Source organism: Hordeum vulgare, chromosome 1H (assembly GCF_904849725.1).
Source record: "Hordeum vulgare subsp. vulgare chromosome 1H, MorexV3_pseudomolecules_assembly, whole genome shotgun sequence".
Taxonomy (NCBI): domain Eukaryota; kingdom Viridiplantae; phylum Streptophyta; class Magnoliopsida; order Poales; family Poaceae; genus Hordeum; species Hordeum vulgare.
The window spans coordinates 68,077,270-68,100,874 of NC_058518.1; the positions used below are offsets into that span (position 1 = coordinate 68,077,270).

General features: G+C 42.9%; 1 pseudogene; it reads right to left on the reverse strand.

Moving 5' to 3' along the window:
- Positions 1 to 983: 983 nt before the first annotated feature.
- On the reverse strand, positions 984 to 22,744 carry LOC123396687 (annotated as a pseudogene).
- Positions 22,745 to 23,605: the final 861 nt, after the last annotated feature.

Sequence of the window (23,605 nt, forward strand, 5' to 3'; positions counted from 1 at the left end):
AGACTTCCAAACCCTCACAGGCTCGGCCACCTGGCGATCCACAATTGACCGCTGGATGCTCTAGACCATTGACTCCTAACAGTCCTCAAAGGTAACAAGCGATGGTTCCCCACACAAACAATATCTTCAGTGATACTCAATCACTTTGGGTTTTGGTTTTGGTTTGGGTGTTTGGGGTTTTTCCTCACTTGATGATTTTTTTCACAAAGACCTCAAGGAATGGGTTGGTCTAAATGACAAGTGTCAGTTTCTCTCGGAGCAGCCAACAACTAGTTGTTGTGTGGGGCGGCTATTTATAGCGTGGGAGCATCCCGACATGATTTGACATTAATACCCTTAATGTCATGACCGTTGGGTGGTTAAGAATGGGGACGGACGGGTGGCGTGCTGCGCGACAACGGTGAGATCTTTCAAATGTGAAAGTCCTCATGTCTCTCATGTTCCTGACTGATAGGCAATTCTCACTAGTGAAATCCTAACTCCTCAGTTAGTACAATTTCTTTAGCGACCATAAGAACTTCATCTCTATCACTAAATACTTTGATAATTGTGGGAGAGATTTTTAAAGGCTTCACTATGAGCATTTGGTATTGTGGCTTTGAGTTGAGCATCATGAGGAAATGTTTCCTTAGTATTACCTCGATCCCCTTTATCAGTATGGTGTTCCTATGACTCAAGAAAGAATGAAATGAAACAGAAAGAGTAAATTTTCAAGCTTCATAGTCTTAAGAGTATTTTATTCAGGATACACCAAATTCCTCATTTTCAAAGTCTTCATGAGGAATAGCTATTTCTTCGCTATCAAAGTCTTCAAGGAACGACCAAAGTCTTCACTCGAAGACATACATTTTTAGGGGTCAATATTATTCAAACAACTCAAACTCGTCAGCGTCTTATAGGGCATGTGTACACTCATAAACACATTAGTATCTTAACCTATAAGTATTCAATCCACCAGAATCACTAAGGGGCACAAGATGCATTTACAGTACCTTGTTCAAAGCAACTATGAATACTGCATCTTGGCTTTTCAAGAGATTCAAGGATTCAATTGTGTGGGATTCAAGCCCATGCATAATGTCGACAACCAAAATAGTAATGTCGCACAAACTTGAACCTCTAGAACGCAGATTACTAAAGGACTTGTTGTGGCCAGGAGTATTAATAACAAGCAATACTGGAACCTTGAGAGTAGCATTAGCCTTCAATTCCCTTGTTCTCTCTCTAATGTTCTCAGCTGGGAAGGACGTAGCTCTAATCTTTTGAGTAATAACACCGGCTTCTCCTTCTTGTACATTACTTCGTCTAATACAATCTAGCAGTTTTGTCTTTCCAGTGTTGACATGACCAAGGATACAACAGATTGGTGAACAGAGGTCATTAGCATGTTCAGCGTCATCATATTTAGAAGATCCTTTCTTCCCTTTCTTTTTAGCAGTTCCATTATGGGCACACACATTTTCAGTATCACTCTTTTTATAGTGTTTTCAAAAGGTAGAGCAACAATTTTTACAGTAGGCACTGTGCTACGGCGACAGAAATCTTCTGTCGTCTCTTGAGCTTGCGTTGGTTTTTCCCTTGAAGAGGAAAGGGCAATGCAGCACAGGAGCAGTAAGTATTTTCCTTAGTTTGAGAACCAAGGTATCAATCTAGTAGGAGAAGCGCATCAAGTCCAGAGTACCTGCGCAAACACAAAAGAGCTTGCACCCAACGCTATAAAGGGGTTGTCAATCCCTTCAAGATTGATTGCAAAGTGAGATCTGAAGGCGGAAAGTGCAACGAAGTAAAAGAGTAAGGCTAAAAATATGGTGTGAAGTAGACCCGGGGGCCATAGTGTTCACTAGAGGCTTCTCTCAAAATAGCAAATATTACGGTGGGTGAACAAATTACTGTCGAGCAATTGGTAGAACCGCGCAAAGTCATGATGATATCTAAGGCAATGATCATACATATAGGCATCACGTCCGAGACAAGTAGACCGATACTTTCTGCATCTACTACTATTACTCCACACATAGACCACTATCCAGCATGCATCTAGGGTATTGAGATCATGACAAACAGAGTAACGCCTTAAGCAAGATGACATGATGTAGAGGGACAAAATCAAACAATGATGAAAACCCCATCTTTTTACCCTTGATGGCAACAACATGATGCGTGCCTCGCTACCCCTTTTGTCACTGGCTGAGGTCACCGCACGGTATGAACCCAAAACCAAGCACTTCTCCCATTGCAAGAATCATAGATCAAGTTGGCCAGACAAAACCCACAACTCGAAGAGAATTACAAGGATATGAAATTATGCATATAAGAGATCGGAAGAAACTCAAATAAGATTCATAGATAATCTGATCATAAATCCACAATTCATCGGATCTCGAGAAACACACCGCAAAATAAGATTACATCGGATAGATCTCCATGAAGATCATGGAGAACTTTGTATTGAAGATCCAAGAGAGAGAAGAAGCCATCTAGCTACTAGCTATGGACCCGTAGGTCTATAGTGAACTACTCACGCATCATCAGAGAGGTCATGGTGTTGATGAAGAAGCCCTCAGTATCCGAATCCCCCCTCCGGCAGAACACCAGAATGTGCCCCAGATGGGATCTTGCAGAGACAGAAGCTTGCGGCGGCGGAAAAGTATTTTCATGGATCTCCTGATTTTTCTGGGATTTTAGGGAATATATAGGCGAAAGACCTAGGGCAGAGGAGGCCCAGGGAGCCCACAAGCCTGGGAGGCACGAGCCCCCCTGGTCGTGCCATGAGGGATTGTGGGGTCCCTGGTGACCCTCTGCCTTGGTTCTCAAGTCTCCCGATCGTCTTCTATTTCGGAAAAAATCTTTTCGGAAGTTTTATTCCGTTTGGACTCCGTTTAAAATCCTCCTCTGAAAAGGGTCCAAAACACGAAAAAAACAGGAACTTGCACTTGGCACTGAGTTAATAAGTTAGTCCAAAAAAAGATATAAAAGGCATACAAAACATCCAAAGTTTGACAAGATAATAGCATGAAACCATCATAAAATAATAGATACATTGGAGACATATCAAACATCCCCAAGCTTAAATCCTGCTCGTCCTCGAGCAGGGAAGTGATAAAGACTGAATTTTTGATGTGGAATGCTACCTAGCATAGTTTTCCTTTGTAACTTCTTTCAAGTGACATGAATGTTCAGATCCGTAAGATTCAAAACAGTAGTTTGCCATTGACATGAAAACGATAATACTTCAAGCAAACTAGCAAGGTAATCATGAACTTTCGAAATAACAAGGCCAAAGAAAGTTATCCCTACAAAATCATATAGTCTGGCTATGCTCCATCATCCTCACACAACGAATGTAAATCATGCACAACCCCGGTATTGGCCAAGTAATTGTTTTCACACTCTTACTTTATCAAACCTTTTTCAACTATCATGCAATACATGAGCGTGAGCCATGGATATAGCACTATAGGTGGAATAGAGTGTGGTGGTGGTTGTGAGACAAAAAAGGAGGAGATGGTCACATTGACTCGACGTATCAAAGGGATATGGAGATGCCCATTAATAGATATCAATGTGAATGAGTAGGGATTGCCATACAAAGGATGCAATAGAGCTATAAGTATGTGAAAGCTCAAAAGGAGAACTAGTGGGTGTGCATCCAACTTGCTTGCTCACGAAGACCTAGGGCAATTTGAGGAAGCCCATCCTTGGAATATACAAGCCAAGTTATATAATAAAGATTCCCACTAGCATATGGTGGTGAAGAAACGAGAGGCTCTCAATCATGAAGAATCATTGGTGCTATTATGAAGCACAAGTGTGAAAAAAGATAGTAGCATTGTCCCTTCTCTCTTTTTCTCTCTTTTTTTAATATATTGTTTTGGTTTTTTTTATTGTGGGCAACTTTGGCCTCTTTTTTATTTTTTTATTTCCTCACATGGGACAATGCTCTAATAATGAAGATCATCACACTTTTATTTACTCACAGCTCAAAGCTTAGAACGATGATGACTTTTTAGGAAAATGCCTCCGGCAGTGTACCGGGATGTGCAACGATCTAGCTTGGTGTATGACGTCAAAACATATCGCTAGCTATCTTATGATCATGCAATGGCAATATGAGATTGACGGCACAAGTCATGAGACGGAACGGTGGGAGTTGCATGGCAATATATCTCGGAATGGCTATGAAAATGCCATATTAGGTAGGTATGGTGGCTGTTTTGAGGAAGGCATATGGTGGGTTTGTGCACCGGTGAAAATTGCGCAGTACTAGAGAGGCTAGCAATGGTGGAAGGTGAAAGAGCATCTATACCATGGACTCACATTAGTCATGAAGAACTAACATACTTGTTGCGAAAGTTTTTATTAGTAATCAAAACAAAGTGCTAAACGCATACTCCTAGGGGAAGGGTTGGTAGGTGTTAACCATCGCGCGATCCCGACCGCAACACAAAGGATGAAAATCAATAGATCAATTATGCTCCGACTTCCTAACATAGCGGTTCACCATACGTGCATGTTACGGGAATCACTAACTTCAACACAAGTATTTCTAGATTCACAACACCCTACTAACATAACTCTTAATATTACCAAATCCACGTCTCAAAACTAATTGAGGGGAATAAAAACTTCTCTTTCTACTCAATGCACATGAAGATTGAGGTTTTTGTATCCTCTTTGTGTACCTATCACCTTTGGGACTACTTTCATAGCACCAGCCAACTACCAAGTTACGCACCGCCATGCTCTAAAAGATCTAAGTGAAGCACATAGAGCAAAATTATCCAACTCAAAAGATATAAGTGAAGCACGATGAGCATTCTAGCAAAATCATGATGAGTGCGTGTCTCTATCAAAAGGTGTGCAGCAAGGATGATTGTGACACAACAAAAAGAAAAGACTCCTATGATACAAGACGCTCCAAGCAAAACACATATCATGTGGTGAATAAAAATATAGCTCCAAGTAATGTTACCGATGGATTGAAGACGAAAGAGGGGATGCCTTCCCGGGGCATCCCCAAGCTTAGGATTTTTTGTGTCCTTGAATTTGGCTTGGGATTCCTTGGCCATCCCCAAGCTTGAGCTCTTTCCACTCTTTATCCCTTTGTCCATGAGAATATCACCCAAAACTTGAAAACTTCACAACACAAAACTTAAACAGAAACTCGTGATATCATTAGCATAAGAAAACTAACTACCACCTCTTTAGGTGCTACAGAAATCTTGATTTCTATTTATATTGGTGTTAGATTACTATATTCTAACTATTCCATGGCCAATACCCCCCGATACTATCCATAGTTTCATCAAAACAAGCAACCAACTTAACAAAAACAGAATTTGTCAAAAACAGACCAATCTGTAGGAATCTGTATACTTCGTATACTTATGCTACCTCAACAATTCTGAAAAATTACGACTGCCTGGGAAAACGGCATATCAACCAGCAGCAAAAAGAATCAACTCAAAATATCTTTCCGAATAAAAATTAAAAATAATCTCGTGAGCACAAAGTTTCTGTCTTTTTACAGCAGGATCAAACAACCATCACCAAGACTAGTCGTAAAGGTTTTGCTTTGCTCAAACACAAAAAGAAACACAAAAGACACTATCGTAACAGAATTATGATGGTGTGGACGCAACAAAACAGAAGGAAAAATATAAATTCATTGGGTTGCCTCCCAACAAGCGCTATTGTTTAACGCCCTTAGCTAGGCATAAAGCGATAGAATCACCTATGGTCGTCGTTGGTGCTCAAACCATAAGTAGCCCTCATCATGGATTCATAAGGCAATATTATTTTCTTTCTTGGAAAATGCTCCATGCCCTTCTTTAAAGGAAATTGAAATCTAATATTCCCTTCCTTCATATCGATGATAGCACCGATAGTCCTTAGGAAAGGTCTACGAAGAATGATAGGGCATGTAGGATTGAATCAATGTCAAGCACAATGAAATCCACGGGTACATAGTTCCTATTTGCAATAATAAGAACATCATTGATACTTTCCATAGGTTTCTTGACAGTAGAATCCGCAAGATGCGAATTGAGAGAACACTCCTCAATCTCATTAAAACCCAGAACATCACATAAAGACTTTGGAATCGCGGAAACACTAGCACCCAAATCACACAAAGCATTGCATTCATAGTTTTTGATTTTGATTTTGATAGTAGGTTCCCACTAATCATGAAGCTTTCTAGGGATAGAAACTTCCAATTCATGTTTCTCTTCAAGAGATTTTATCATAGCTTCGACGATATGATCGGTAAAGGCCTTGTTTTGGCTATAAGTGTGTGGAGAGTTTAGCATGGATTGCATCAAGGAAATGCATTCAATCAAGGAGTAACTATCATAATTGAATTCCTTGAAATAAAAAGTAGTAATTTCATTACTACTCAAGGTTTTAATATCTTCTACTCCACTTTCAATGCTTTTAGCATCAAGATAGATCGACTCCGAATCATTGGGGCGTTTTTCAACCAAAGTGGATTCATATCCAGCCCCATCATCATTAGGTTTGACACAAGAGAACAAAGATTCAATGGGAGTCACACCAAGCACTTTAAGATCTTCGTGATTCTCATCACAAATTTCTGGTTTAGCAGCCATTTTATTGACTAAAGTAGCGTGTTTATCAGAAATCTAGCCTACCAATTTTTCAAGACGAGAAACTGAGAATTTAGCGCAAGGAATTCTTTTGCCATATCGTCAATTTCTTTATTCATAAAAGCCAAAAAAGAATTTTTCTCCTTCAGTAATCTACAAAAGTAACTGTTGTAATCAAAATGTGTAGACATGAAGCATTTAACACTAGTTTCAATCTCTTTCAACCTCTTATAGTGAGCATCAAAATCCCTTGGTTGGGCCATACAGGTCTTAGCAGGCAGACAAGCGGACAGAAAGCAAGCGAGAAAAAAGGGCGAACGAAAAAGGCAAACGAGAGAAGGCAAATATTTTTGTATTTCTTGTTTTTCAGAAGTGGGGGAGAGGAAAACGAGAGGCAAAAAAAAGTAAATGCAAGAGATGAGTTTGCGACACTTACTTGGATGAGTTCTTGACTTGATCCTCCCCGGCAACGGCGCTAGAAATCCTTCTGCTACATCGACAAAAATCTTCCATCGTCTCTTGAGCTTGCGTTGGTTTTTCCCTTGAAGAGGAAAGGGCGATGCAGCACAGGAGCAGTAAGTATTTCCCTCAATTTGAGAACCAAGGTATCAATCCAGTAGGAGAATCGCGTCAAGTCCAGAGTACCAGCGCAAACACAAAAGAGCTTGCACCCAACGCTATAAAGGGGTTGTCAATCCCTTCAAGATTGATTGCAAAGTGAGATCTCAAGGCGGAAAGTGCAACAAAGTAAAAGAGTAAGGCTGAAAATATGGTGTGAAGTAGACCCGGGGGCCATAGTGTTCACTAGAGGCTTCTCTCAAAATAGCAAATATTACGGTGGGTGAACAAATTATTATCGAGCAATTGATAGAACCGCGCAAAGTCATGACGATATCTAAGGCAATGATCATACATATATGCATCACGTCCGAGACAAGTAGACCGATACTTTCTGCATCTACTACTATTACTCCACACATCGACCGCTATCCAACATGCATCTAGTGTATTGAGTTCATGACGAACAGAGTAACACCTTAAGCAAGATGACATGATGTAGAGGGACAAACTCAAACCAATGATGAAAACCCCATCTTTTTACCCTTGATGGCAACAACATGATGCGTGCCTCGGTACCCCTTCTGTCACTAGGTGAGGTCACCGCACTGTATGAACCCAAAACCAAGCACTTCTCCCATTGCAAGAATCATAGATCAAGTTGGGCAAACAAAACCCACAACTCGAAGAGAATTACAAGGATATGAAATCATGCATATAAGAGATCAGAAGAAACTCAAATAAGATTAATAGATAATCTGATCATAAATCCACAATTCATCGGATCTCGACAAACACACTGCAAAAGAAGATTACATCGGATAGATCTCCATGAAGATCATGGATAACTTTGTATTGAAGATCCACGAGAGAGAAGAAGCCATCTAGATACTACCTATGGACCCGTAGGTCTATAGTGAACTACTCACGCATCATCGGAGAGGTCACGGTGTTGATGAAGAAGCCCTCCGCATCCGAATCCCCCCTTCGGTAGGGCACCAAAATGTGTCCCACATGGGATCTTGCGGAGACAGAAGCTTGCGGCGATGGAAAAGTATTTTCGTGGATCTCCTGATTTTTTTCTGGGATTTTAGGGAATATATAGGCGAAAGACCTAGGGCAGGGGAGGCCCAGGCAGCCCACAAGCCTGGGAGGCGCGGGCCCCCCTGGCCGCGCCATGAGGGCTTGTGGGGTCCCTGGTGACGCTGTGCCTAGGTTCTCAAGTCTCACGATCGTCTTCTGTTTCGAAAAAAATCTTTTTGGAAGTTTTAATTCGTTTGGACTCCATTTAAAATCCTCGTGTGAAAAGATCAAAAATACAGAAAAAAAGGAACTGACACTTGGCACTGAGTTAATAAGTTAGTCCCAAAGAAGATATAAAAGGCATACAAAACATCCAAAGTTTGACAAGATAATAGCATGAAACCATCAAAAATTATAGATACGTTGGAGAAGTATCACACTGCAGGTTGTAGTTTATAAGTTTCTTGCTTCATGGCAATAGGCTTCCCCCCTCCTACTCTTCCTCCTCGAAAGCTCCTGTCTTTGGCAAATCCACGTTGATATCATGCCAACACTTTGCACCCTAGTCATCTTCATCTTCCTCCTCCTCTTCTTGTTTTGCCTCTTCAACCTCTTGGTCGGGTTCTGTTGTCATCTCAGATTCCACCACTAGAGACTGAGATTCCTGATCCACTATGACATACACTTCCTCATCAATATTGGCTTCATTTACCCCTTGTTGTTGTTCCACACCTACCTTCCGCGTCTCTGAAGTCTTTGTTTGAGCCTCTTTCTTCTTGCTATCATACTTGGCTCTCTTCTTTATCTCAAGGGCAGCTCCATCAGCTACTGGAACTTCCCTCTCATCCAAGGAATTGTCTCCTTCTGCTTCCCTGTTAAAAGCTTAGAGCATTTCTAGAATACCCCGTATAATGCCCTGGCCCGCAAAATAACTGCGAAAATACAAGTCAGGGTAGAAAATGCTGCCAGACGAGACCCGCAAACGCGTCCGGCCCGTAAATTTTTTGTGGCGCGGCGCAAAAGTTCGCCCTCAACCTTGAGATTCATGGGGTGGAAGGCCGACGAGAGCTCGCCCCTTATCCGCAACGAGATTTGGCGTGAGGGAAATTTCCGCATCCGTTCCCCGCCCCCCTCCCCGGCAGACGTTGCCCCACCCACCGCATGCTCCGAACCTTCTTCCCCACCATTCTTTGCCACAATGGAAGCCTTCTAGCCAGCGGATCTCGTCAACATGGAGGTCGCGCACGTGCAATCCCGTCCTTCGAATCTCGTCGCCGGCCATGTCGCCCCTGTTGTCGCCCTAGTCACCAATGCGCCAGCCCGCAAGTGGCAAGGCAAAGTTGTCGTGCAGGGCGGCATTTTGGCTGGCCCAGCCAGAAGGGAAGGCACGCCGGGCCACCGAAGAGGAAGATGAGAAAGGTTTCGGGTGTGAAGCGAAAGAAGGTTCCTACGAAGAAACCTTCGGCCACTCCATCTGCCCCGGCGAGATGTTCCACGACGGTGCCTTTCTACGACGCTGCTTCCACCATAGGCGAGGTGTTCGATGAAAGGGTTGGAAGGTATGCATCTTTGCTCACTTATTTTTTGCGTCGATTTTTCGCCATTGTGGTAGATCTTGATGTGCTTTCACTCAATGTAGTGGTTTTTCGAACAATGCCGCTGCCGAGTTCATGAACTTGTTTGCCACCAATGCAGTCAACATCGATCAAGCCCCGATCGCTGGTTTCAATTAGAATGAATTGGAGGGTGGCGTTGATGACCACGATGGTGAAGATGAGGTAGAGGAGGTAGATGAGGGGACATATCAGCAATCGCAAGGACAAAAGCATGAGATCGAAGAACTACACGATCTTGAATGTTCAAATCTTGATCAAGGCTTGGAGTGCGGTGTCTATGGATCTTTGCACGGGTGTGTCGCAAACCGCCAAGACGTATTGGCAAAGAACTGAAGATCAACACTTCTGATTCATGGCCAAGTATCCCAATAGGACAAGACATACCTTTAGGTTACTCGAAGGTCGTTGGGACGTGATCAAGACGACTTGTAGCCGTTGGGCAGCTTGCTTGGAGCAAGTTCACAATGCTCCTCCAAGTGGAACCATCGAATCCGACTATGTGAGTTGGGTCATGTCAAATCCGTTTGCACAATATTAAATGGTTCCATCAGTTTGACTTTGTTTTAATTGTGTAGGAAAAAAATTTCCCAACAATGATACAAAGACTTGGATGGTTCCGAAGGCAAATTTTTTAAACTAGAGCATTGTAGGGAATTGCTCAAAAACTGCGACAAGTGGGCGTTGATTAATAGAGAATCCCCACCGAAGAGAGGTTCATTTATGGACATGGATGAAGATGAAGATGATGATGGCCCAAGAAACTTGAACAAGCCCGATGGTGACAAAAAGACAAACGAGAAGATCAAAAGGGAACACTAAGCATCGACCTTGCGGGACAAGATAGATTCCATGCTGCAATCAAATGAAGTATTGCTATCAAAGTCTGTGGAGGCAAAGATAGATTTGGCCGAGAAGAAGGCACGAGAGAAGCAAGAGAGGTGGAAATTTCTCGAGGAAGTTGCTGACAGAAAAGCACGCGCCGCTGAGATCAAAACCATGGCCAACCTTCTTGCCGAAGAGAATAGGATCATGACTTTGAACCGCAATGACATGGATGATATCAGCAAAGAATGGCATGATATGACAAGGAGAGCCATCTTGAAGAGGAGGATGCTTGCATGTTACAATACTGGTGATGGTTTCTCCTCTAAAATCGGAACTAATGATTTCGGTGCCGGAGTAGGGACAAGTGTCGGAGTACGAACAAGTGCACGCGATCGATTCGAGAGAGTCGATGGATTGGGGTGCGTTGATGACCTCGATGGTGCAGAGTGAAGAACGATCAGGATGCATAAAGTCCTTTTGCATTTGTCTTTTAAACTATGCTTTCATTTCGCGTGTGAACTATGTTTTATTTTTTAAATTCGAACTCATTTACCAAAATCGGTGTCAAATTCCAATTATGTTTTATTAGGAGGTTTTCCAGTTTGCGGGTCGACGCGGTGGCGACCGAGCAAACCCCGCATTGACGACCCATATAATAGCATCTTCTGCAAATATCCTTTTATACGGGTCCGTTTTGGAGGGTATGGCTCTGTCCGCGCCCGCGCTGGTCCGCAAAAACCATTTTTTGCAAACTATAAACGACTTTTGCGGGCCGGCATTATACGGGTTGTGCTAGAGATGCTCTTAACCTCTTGAGCAACTTCTGCTTCTTCCTCGTCTTTGCTTCCTCTGCCTTCTGATACGTCCATTTTGCATCATGGTTTCATGTTGACATTTATTGCTTTTTGGGCTGTTATATTACTTGTGGTACCATATTTATGCCTTTTCTCTCTTATTTTGCAAGTTTTATTTGAAGAGGGAGAATTCAGGCAGCTGGAATTCTGGACTGGAAAAGGAGCAAATCCTAGTCCACTATTCTGCACATCTCCAATTGCCGTGAAAATTTACGTGGATTTTTTCTGGAATATATTAAAAATACTGGGCGAAAGAACTACCGGAGGGGGGCCACCAGGGCCCCACAAGCCCCCACTCCGCCACCACCCCCCTAGTGGCAGTGGGCAAGCTTGTGGGCTGCCTGAAGGCCCACTAGCCCCCTCTTTTGCTATATGAAGCGTCCTGGTCTGGAGAAAATCAAGAGGGAGCTTTTTCGTGGTTTCGGAACTTGAGAAGATCCAATCTAGAGCTCTGACAGGACGATCCTGCCGGGGAAACTTCCCTCCCGAAGGCGGAAATCATCGCCATCGTCATCACCAACACTCCTGTCGTTGGAGGGGAGGCATCTTCATCAACATCTTCATCAGCACCATCTCCTCTCCAATCCCTAGTTCATCTCTTGTAACCAATCTTTGTCTCGCAACTTCGATTGGTACTTGTAAGGTTGCTAGTAGTGTTGATTACTCTTTGTAGTTGATGCTAGTTGGATTATTTGGTGGAAGAGTTTATGTTCAGATGCTTGATGCTATTCATTACACCTCTGGTCATGATTATGATTATGTCTTGTGAGTAGTTACTTTTGTTCCTAAGGACATGGGATAAGTCATGTTAATAATAGTCATGTGAATTTGATATTCGTTCGGTATTTTGATATGTTGTATGTTGTTTTTCCTCTAGTGGTGTTATGTGAACGTCGACTACATAACACTTCACCATATTTGGGCCTAGAGGAAGGCATTGGGAAGTAGTAAGTAGATGATGGGTTGCTGGAGTGACAGAATCTTAAACCCCAGTCTATGCATTGCTTCGTGAGGGGCTGATTTGGATCCACTAGTTTAATGCTATGGTTAGACTTTGTCTTAATTCTTATTTTGTAGTTGCGGATGCTTGCGAGAGAGGTTAATCATAAGTGGGATGCTTGTCCAAGTAAGGGCGGTACCCAAGCGCCGGTCCACCCACATATCAAACTATCAAAGTAACGAACACGAATCATATGAACATGATGAAACTAGCATGACAGAAATTCCCGTGTGTCCTCGGGAGCGTTTTTCCTCCTATAAGACTTTGTTCAGGCTTGTCCCTTGCTACAAAAGGGATTGGGCCACTTTCTGCACCTTTGCTACTACTTCTTACTTGTTACTCTTTTCTTGCTACGTTTCACCTCGCTACACAATCACCTGTTACCGCTACTTTCAGTGCTTGTAGTTATTACCTTGCTGAAATCCGTTTATCAGAGCCTTCTGCTCCTCGTTGGGTTCGACACTTTTACTTATCAAAAGGACTAAGATTGATCCCCTATACTTGTGGGTCATCAAGACTCTTTTGTGGCGCCGTTGCCGGCGAGTGAAACGCCTTTCGTAAGTGGAAATTGGTAAGGAAACATTTATATACTGTGCTGAAATTTTTTGTCACTTGTCACTATGAAAACTCTTCCTTTGAGGAGTTTGTTTGGGGTATCTTCATCACGAACGGAAGCACGAGGAGTTGCTCCTCAACCTGAGGTACCTACTGAAAATATATTTTATGAAATTCCTTTGGGTATGCTTGAGAAACTTCTGGCTAATCCTTTTACACGAGATGGATCTTCACATCCAGACTTTCATCTAATCTATGTAGATGAAGTTTGTGGTTTATTTAAGTTTGCAAGTTTGCCCGAGGATGAGGTAAAGAAGAAATTATTTCCTTTATCTTTGAAGGATAAGGCGTTGACATGGTATAGGCTATGTGATGATGCTGGATCATGGGGCTACAATCGGTCGAAATTAGAATTTCATCAAAAGTTCTATCCTATGCATTTAGTACATCGTGATCGGAACTTTATTTATAACTTTTGGCCTCGTGACAGGGAAAGCATAGCTCAAGCTTGGGGGAGGCTTAAATCAATGCTATATTCATGCCTCAATCATGAGCTCTCGAGAGAAATCATCACTCAAAACTTTTATGCTCGGCTTTCTCATGAAGATCGTACCATGCTTGACAGTTCTTGTGCCGGTTCTTTTATGAAGAAGGATATTGATCACAAGTGGAATTTATTAGAGAGAATCAAACGCAACTCTGAAGATTGGGAGCTGGAGGAAGGTAAGGAGTCAGGTATGAATTTCTAGTTCGATTGCGTTAAATCTTTTGTTGAGACAAACACTTCTAGATATTTTAGCGCTAATTATGGACTTGACTCTGAGATAGTAGCTTCTCTATGTGAATCTTTTGTTGCTTATGTTGATCTTCCCAAAGAGAAGTGGTTTAAATATCATCCTCCTGTAGAAAGCAACATAGCCAAAACCAATCTAGCTGAGGAGAAAATCATTGCTTTTAGTGATCCTGTTGTTCCTTGTGCTTACACTGAGAAACCACCATACCCTGCTAGGATAAAGGATTATTCTAAAGCTCCAACTGTGATACGTAGGGGTTACATTAGACTACTTGCACCCCCTGAGGAGATTAGAGTTGAACCTAGTGTTTATATTATCAAATATCTCTTAGCCGAAGACATAGATGGGCATGTTATCAAATTCTGTGAGGACTCTACTAGAATTGCTAAACCTCACGTGAAAGACAAGCACGGACCTAAAGTTGGCCTGCCCGTTGTTTCTGTTAAGATAGGAGTCACTGTTACCATGGTTTATGTGATATGGGAGCTATTAAAGATGAGATCAAGCAATACCCGTTCTCTATATGATGAAATCAAGCAATACCCGTTCTCTATATGATGAAATCAAAGATGAGATTGCACATGCAGAGTTAGAACCCATTGATGTCACTATTACGCTAACTAATAGAGACACTATCTGCCCTCTCGGAATTGTGAGAGACGTAGAAGTCATGTGTGGTAAGACGAAGTATCCTACTGATTTCCTCATCCTTGGTACTGTGCAAGATAGCTTTTGTCCCATCATATTTGGTAGACCCTTTCTCAACACTGTCAATGCTCACATTGATTGCATTAAGCAGACTGTCACAGTAAGTTTCGAGGGTGTGTCTCATGAAATTAACTTCTCCAAGTTTGGAAGACAACCCCATGAAATAGAGTCGTCTGGTAGGGATGAAATCATTGCTCTTGCCTCTATTTCCGTACCTCCTATGGATCCTTTAGAGCAATATCTGCTTGAGCATGAAAATGATATGCATATGGAGGAGAGAGATGAGATAGATAAAATTGTCTTAGAACAATATCCTATTCTCAAGAATAATCTGCATGTTGTACTGCTTGGGGATTCTCCCCCACCAAAGGGTGATCCTGTGTTCGAGCTTAAACAGTTGCCTGATACTCTTAAGTATGCCTATCTTGATGAGAAGGAGATATATCCTGTCATTATTAGTGCTCTCCTCTCAGAGCACGAAGAGAAGAAGTTACTAAAAACTCTGAGGAAGCACCGCGCTGCTATTGGATATACTCTTGATGATCTTAAGGGTATTAGTCCTACTCTATATCAGCACTTTAAACCAGTTGCTGATCATCAAAGGAGATTAAATCCTAAGATGAAAGAGGTCGTTAGAAAAGAAATATTAAAGCTTCTGGAAGCAGGAATCATTTATCCTGTCGCTCATAGTGATTGGGTAAGTTTAGCACATTGCGTACCTAAGAAGGGAGGTATCACCATTGTTCCTAATGATAAGGATGAACTAATCCCACAAAGGATTATTACCGGCTATAGAATGGTGATAGACTTCCGGAAACTGAACAAGGCAACCAGGAAAGATCATTATCCTTTCCCGTTCATCGACCAAATGCTAGAAAGGCTATCAAAACACACACACTTCTGCTTTCTAGATGGTTATTAAGGTTTCTCGCAGATACCTATTGCACAATTTGATCAAGAGAAAACCACTTTCACCTGCCCTTTCGGTACCTTTGCCTATAGACGTATGCCTTTTGGCTTATGTAATGCACCTTCCACCTTCCAAAGATGTATAATGGCTATATTCTCTGACTTACGTGAAAAGATTGTCGAGGTTTTCATGGATGACTTTTCCATTTACGGGTCTTCCTCTAATGATTGCCTCAGCAACCTTGATCGAGTCTTACAGAGATGCGAAGAAACCAACCTCGTCTTGAATTGGGAGAAGTTCCACTTTATGGTTAATGAAGGTATCGTCTTAGGACACAAAATCTCTGAAAGAGGCATTGAAGTTGATAAGGCTAAGGTTGGTCCAATTGAGAAAATGCCTTGCCCCACAGATATCAGAGGTATACGAAGTTTCTTAGGTCATGTTGGTTTCTATAGATGGTTCATTAAAGACTTCTCTAAGATTTCTAGGCCTCTTACCAACCTCTTGTAGAAGGATGTTCCTTTTGTTTTTGATGAGGATTGTGAGGAAGCCTTTGAAATACTTAAGAAGGCTTTGATAACCGCACCTATCGTTCAACCACCTAACTGGAACTTGCCCTTTGAAATCATGTCTAACGCTGGTGATTACGATGTTGGTGTTGTTCTAGGACAAAGAGTTGACAAGAAGTTCAATGCCATTCACTACGCTAGTAAAACTCTAGACAATGCCCAAAGAAACTATGCCACTACGGATAAGGAATTTTTAGCAGTCGTTTTTGCATGTGAAAAGTTCAGATCTTACATAGTTGACTCCAAAGTCACTATTCACTCTGATCATGCTGCTATTAAGTACCTCATGGAGAAGAAGGACGCTAAGCCTAGGCTGATCAGATGGGTTCTCCTGCTACAGGAATTTGATTTGCACGTTGTTGACCGAAAGGGTGTTGATAACCCTGTAGCAGATAACTTGTCTAGGCTAGAGAATGTCCTTGATGACCCACTACCTATTGATGACAGCTTTCCTGATGAGCAATTAAGTGTCATTCGCACTTCACTTAGTGCACCGTGGTATGCCGATTATGCAAACTATATCATAGCCAAATACATACCACCCAGTTTCTCCTATCAACAAAAGAAGAAATTCTTCTTTGATTTGAGACACTACTTTTGGGATGATCCTCACCTTTATAAGGAAGGAGTAGATGGTGTTACTAGATGTTGTGTGTCTGAACATGAACAGGGACAGATCCTGCAGAAGTGTCATTCCGAAGCCTACGGAGGACACCATGCTGGAGATAGAACTGTCCATAAGGTATTGCAATCAGGTTTCTATTGGCCCACGCTCTTCAAGGATGCTTGTAAGTTTGTCTTGTCTTTTGACGAATGCCAAAGGATAGGGAACATCAGTAAGCGTCAGGAAATACCTATGAACTATTCACTTGTCATTGAACCATTTGATGTATGGGGCTTTGATTATATGGGACCCTTCCCGAGTTCAAATGGGTACACTCACATCTTAGTTGCTGTGGATTACGTTACTAAGTGGGTAGAAGCTATCGCCACTAAAAATGCTGATCACCACACCTTTATTAAGATGCTTAAAGAAGTCATATTCCCAAGATTTGGAGTCCCTAGATACTTGATGACTGATGGCGGTTCACACTTCATTCATGGTGTTTTTTGCAAGATGCTAGCTAAGTATGATGTCAACCATAGAGTTGCATATCCTTATCATCCTTAGTCTAGTGGTCAAGTTGAGTTGAATAATAGGGAGATCAAGTTGATCTTAGAAAAGACCGTCAATAGATCTCGAAAGAACTGGTCTAGCAAACTTGATGATGCACTATGGGCTTATAGGACTGCTTATAAGAATCCCATGGGCATGTCGTCGTATAAAATGGTTTACGGTAAGGCGTGTCATTTACCTCTTGAGCTGGAACACAAAGCTTATTGGGCAATCAAAGAGCTCAACTTTGATTTCAAACTTGTCGGTGAGAAGCGGTTGTTTGATATTAGCTCGTTAGATGAATGGAGAGCTCAGACATATGAGAATGCTAGGTTGTTCAAGGAAAAGGTTAAGAGATGGCACGACAAACGAATACAGAAACGAGAGTTCAACGTAGGTGATTATGTCTTGCTGTACAATTCTCGTTTGAGATTCTTTGCACGCAAGATCCTCTCTAAATGGGAAGGTCCCTATGTTGTCGAGGAAGTATATCGTTCCGGTGCCATCAAAATCAATAACACGGAAGGAAATTTTCCTAGAGTGGTAAATGGTCAAAGAATCAAGCATTACATCTCTGGTACTCCCATAAATGTTGAGAACAATATCATTAATGTCATAACTCCAGAGGAGTACATAAGGGATGTTTATTAGCCTGTTTCAGACCTTGAAAACAAAGATGTATTTGTTTCGGCAAGACATTGGACTCCGATACTTTTCCAATAGGAAATTTCCTCAGTTTTGGAATTTTTGGAAAATTAGAAAAATAAAAAGCAGTCCGGAGAGCGAACGAGGCGTCCACAAGCCCTGCCACCGCCCTACCCCCCTGGTGGCGGAGGGCAAGCTTGTGGGCACCTTGTGTGCCTCCCGGACTCCGTCTTCTTGCGGAGGACTCCTTCTGGCCCAGAAAAAATCAATATATATTCGCCCGAAGGTTTTGATCTTCGTATCGTGCAGTTTTCCTATGTTTTCGTTTCGAGCTTGTTTCTGCCGCAGATCTAGATCATCATGACTTCCCCAAATGCTCCTAAGGACAAGATCTTCGAGAAGGTCATCAATCCCTACCTCACGGAATTACTGAAGCACCCTCAGTCTATCAAGATGAGCGAGGGGATGTTGCACATCCGTGATGTTGAGGGGCCTAAGATGATCGGAAGCATGGAGACGAGGCTCGAAGCAATGGAGCAATAAGTCTTCAAGTGCCAAGGGATGGTGGAGCATGGACTCAACGCCAACCACATGATGATCACAGAGTTCACTAGCAATCACAAGATGGATGCCATTGATATTGGGAAACATCTCTCCAGGCTCTACGATAGGGTTGACCAACTTCAGGGCCAGATCAATGACCTGCAGAATCAAAACTGTGAGTATGAGTACAGATTTACATCAATAAGGTTGGCTGCATATTTGAGGATTCCGGTGACTCGTTCATCCTGCCATGATGGAGCACCGATGCCTTGGAAGACGGAGGCTCAATACTGCTCCAACAACAACACCATCACCACCAAAGGAAGACAACCAAGCATTGGTATGGGCAATCCCCTTGGCTGCTGCCAAGCTTGGGGGAGTTGCCCTGGTATCGTATCACCTTTATATCTTTTTCTTTTACCTTTGTTTTAGTTCTTTCCTTTTTAGTTTTTATTTCTTCTTTTAGAGGAATAAGTCTTTATTTTTTTAGTTTGAGTCTTTTGCTTTTGTCTCTCCCCCGATGTATTCGAGCTTACCAGCTATATAATAAAGAGTGTCATAGTCAAGGGCTTTGCTTTGTGCCATGATCAAAGAGTATGAAAAGAACGATAGCATGAAAGATCATGAGATGATCTTATGGAAAATGATAGCTTCACTTATGATACGTATGATGATTGAAACTTGTTGAGAATAAACCAACATAGACCTCAGTCATTGTTGCAATTAATAAAAAGTAATAAGAAAAGAGAGGTTCACATATAAATATATCATCTTAGACACTTTTTGCAATTGTGAGCACTCACCAAACTATTACATGCCTAGGAGTAGATGTTGGCCAAGGAAGACAACATAATGAATTGTGTTTGCTTGGTTCCAAAAAATGTTATATGATTAGAGATCCCTTAGCATGTGACGATTGCTTCCACCTCTTATTAGCCAAAACTCCCGCACCAAGTAGAGATACTACTTGTGCATCCATAAACCTCCAACCAGTTTTGCCATGAGAGTCCACCATACCTACCTATGGATTGAATAAGATCCTTCAAGTAAGTTGTCATCGGTGCAAGCAATAAAAATTGCTCCCTAATATGTATGATCTATTAGTGTGTGGAAAATAAGCTTTGTACAAACATGTGATGAGGAAGACATAAATGCGACAGACTGCATAATAAAGTTCTTTATCACAGGAGGCAATATAAAGTGACGTTCCTCCGCACTAAGAGGACACGCATCCAAACCTCAAAAGCGCATGACAACCTTTGCTTCCCTCTGCGAAGGGCCTATCTTGTACCTTTACTTTTTACCCTTGAAAGAGTCATGGTGATCATCACCAATTCCCCTTTTGCCTTTGTCTTAGCTACCGTAACATGCTTGGGAAAGATCTATATTCATATATCAACTTGGAGTTGAGTACTTATGCTTTATTATTGTTGACCTTACCCTTGAGGTAAACCGTTGGGAGGAAAAACTATAAGCCCCTATCTTCCTCTGTGTTCAGCTGAAACTTTGACACCATGAGTACCACGTGAGTTGTAACAATTGTGGAAAACAAAAGAGATGATTGAGTATGTGGGTTTGCCTTACAAGCTCTTATTTGACTCTTTCCGATGTTGTGATAAATTGCAATTGCTTCAATGACTATGGACTATTGTTGGTTACTTCTCGGTAAGGTTTTTTGCTTCATGCTTTGCTTTGTGAAGGAATTGTTACTTTCCCATAAGAATATTTTTGATGTATTGTTGTCCTATGTGTAATCATGATGCCCTCATTTCCGTATTATGTTTTATCGACACCTTCGTCCCCAAACATGTGGACATGTTTATGGAACATGGTTTTCGCTTGAGGACAAGCGAGGTCTAAGCTTGGGGGAGTTGATACGTCCATTTTGCATCATGCTTTCATGTTGATATTTATTGCTTTTTGCGATGTTATATTACTTGTGGTACCATATTTATGCCTTTTCTCTCTTATTTTCCAAGGATTATTTGAAGAGGGAGAATTCAGGCAGCTGGAATTCTAGACTGGAAAAGGAGCAAATCCTAGTCCACTATTCTGCACATCTCCAATTTTCCTGAAAATTTACATGGATTTTTTCTGGAATATATTAAAAATACTGGGCGAAAGAACTACCGGAGGGGGGCCACCAGGGCCCCACAAGCCCCCACTCCGCCACCACCCCCCTGGTTGGCGGTGGGCAAGCTTGTGGGCTGCATGAAGGCCCACTAGCCCCCTCTTTTCCTATATAAAGCGTCCTGGTCTGGAAAAAAAATCAAGAGGGAGCTTTTTCGTGGTTTTGCCGCCGCCACGAGGCGGAACTTGAGCAGATCCAATCTAGAGCTCCGGCAGGACGATCCTGGCGAGGAAACTTCCCTCCCGGAGGCGGAAATCGTCGCCATCGTCATCACCAACACTCCTCTCGTCGGAGGGGAGGCATCTTCATCAACATCTTCATCAGCACCATCTCCTCTCCAATCCCTATTTCATCTCTTGTAACCAATCTTCATCTCGCAACTCCGATTGGTACTTGTAAGGTTGCTACTAGTGTTGATTACTCTTTGTAGTTGATGCTAGTTGGATTATTTGGTGGAAGAGTTTATGTTCAGATCCTTGATGCTATTCATTACACCTCTGGTCATGATTATGATTATGTCTTGTGAGTAGTTACTTTTGTTCCTGAGGACATGGGATAAGTTATGTTAATAATAGTCATGTGAATTTGATATTCGTTCGATATTTTGATATGTTGTATGTTGTTTTTCCTCTAGTGGTGTTTTGTGAATGTCGACTACATAACACTTCACCATATTTCTGCCTAGAGGAAGGCATTGGGAAGTAGTAAGTAGATGATGGGTTGCTGGAGTGACAGAATCTTAAACCGTAGTCTATGCGTTGCTTCGTGAGGGGCTGATTTGGATCCACTAGTTTAATGCTATGGTTAGACTTTGTCTTAATTCTTATTTTGTAGTTGCGGATAATTGCGAGAGAGGTTAATCATAAGTGGGATGCTTGTCCAAGTAAGGGCAGTACCCAAGCGTCGGTCCACCCACATATCAAACTATCAAAGTAACGAACGCGAATCATATGAACATGATGAAACTAGCATGACAGAAATTCCCGTGTGTCCTCGGGAGCGTTTTTCCTCCTATAAGACTTTGTGCAGGCTTGTCCCATGCTACAAAAGGGATTGGGCCACTTGCTGCACCGTTGCTACTACTTGTTACTTGTTACTCTTTGCTTGCTACGTTTCACCTCGCTACACAATCACATGTTACCGCTACTTTCAGTGCTTGCAGTTATTACCTTGCTGAAATCCGTTTATCAGAGCCTTGTGCTCCTCGTTGGGTTCGACACTCTTACATATCGAAAGGACTATGATTGATCCCCTATACTTGTGGGTCATCACCTTCTTCTCCCCATCTTTCCTTGAAATATCCTCTTCCTCTTTCCCAAATGTTCTTCCTCTGCTCCTTGGCTTCCTACCTCTTTGCAAGAGCCTCCTGCATCTCCCAAACATGCTTTGGGAGCTTCTTCGTTTCAACCTTGCCCTTAGGCGCATGTGGCTCCTTTTCCTCTTCCTTCTTAGCCTATGCCCCCTTTGTTGTTGCCTTCTTCTCCTTCTTTGTATTTCTTCTACCTTTTCTTCTTGGCTGCAGCAGACTCTACCTTTCCTTCCCCGGCATTCTGCTCTGCATTACCAACCTATGCAGTTTCAGCGCCCCCCTTCACGGTTGGAGCGTAAGGTGGTGCCTGGGATAGTTTCTCCTTCTCTGGTGCTGGTGTTGGGCCTTCACCGATCTCGGCAACAAGCTTTTCCAAATCCTCCTCGTCCAGTCCTGTCCTTCCGCCCTTCTTCTTTTCTTCTTTCATTTCTTCCCTTCAGCATCATCCAGACCGGTCACAGCAGCCACCGCAATATCAACAAGCCGGTCCTCAATCTCTGCAAAGAGCTTGTCAATGGCATCATCATCATTGACAGTAAACCCTCCTTTATTTCTTCTTCTTCTTCGATTTGTTTCCTCTGGCATCATCTGCATCACCCATCAGGGGCAGCCACAAAATTCCCACCTCAGCCTCCGGTGTGGGTTGGGGAGGATGCCCCATCACACCCAGGAGCTTGTCGATGTTCTCATCATTCATGGTAAATCTAACCTTCCATTTCTTATTTTTGTGTGGCTTCTTGGAGCAGTTTTTGGCCCATTCTCTTCCTCGACAGCTATTGGGGTTGGGCGCTGCCGTGGCAGCCTTGTCCCCGTCTCCCTTAGTTGTCGGGCGAGTTTTTGGCCGGTGGCTTCTCCTTCTCCGTGGCGGCGTCCCAGCCTCGTCGTCCTGCGGCAGGGAGTAACCATCGTCGTCGATGGCAACATTCTTGTTGTGCCCCATCGGCACCCCTTGCATCGTCTAGACTGGGGCTCAGGGGTGGGGCTGGAATGCGATGGCGGATAGGGTTCGATGGATGGATGGATTTGGGGAAGTAGTCTTCACTTGCTCGGGGTAGTGATTGAACTAAATATCATAAAACTACTAGTTTACATGCTAGGGTTTTAAAAACTATGGTTTATATTTTTTTCAGATAACTACCAAACACGTGGTCGGCTGTTTCAAAAAACCCCAAATCTTAATTCAATAGGTTTATGACAGGTCGAGCCTGCACCTAAACGATCCAAGGACCATTAACTTACATATGGTTCCCACATGTCAGTGTGTGCAAACTTTTCAAAAATGCCATCAAGTCCCTACAAACTTTTCAAAAACATAGTGAGGTTTCTCCAAACTTTTGAAAAAACTATCGGGTCCCTCCCGTGGCCGTGCGCGACCAGCCGCCAAGAGGGTCGTCGGCCAGCAGCCATGGCGCCACCGTGAAGATCCCTTCCGTTGTGGGCGGCACGTGGGTCTCCCATCCATCACGACCAACAGCCATGGCGTCATCGTGGAGCTCCTTTCTATCGGCGACAGCATGTGGAGCTCCCTTCCGTCGCGACTGGTAGCCATGCATGGCACCACCGTGGAGCTACCTTCCGCCGTGGGCGGCGCGTGGAGCTCCCATCCGTCGCGACTAACAGCCATGCTGCCGCCGTGGAGCTCCCTTCCGTCGCGGCACTGTTATGGAGCTCCCTTCCGTCGAAACCGTCCATGTCGACGGGACAACACCTCTGGTTGATGGTGCCCTGGCTCCATGGAGGGTGGCACGTCGGGCGCCATAGCTACAGGTGGAGGCTGTCGGCACATTGGGGGAGAATAGGC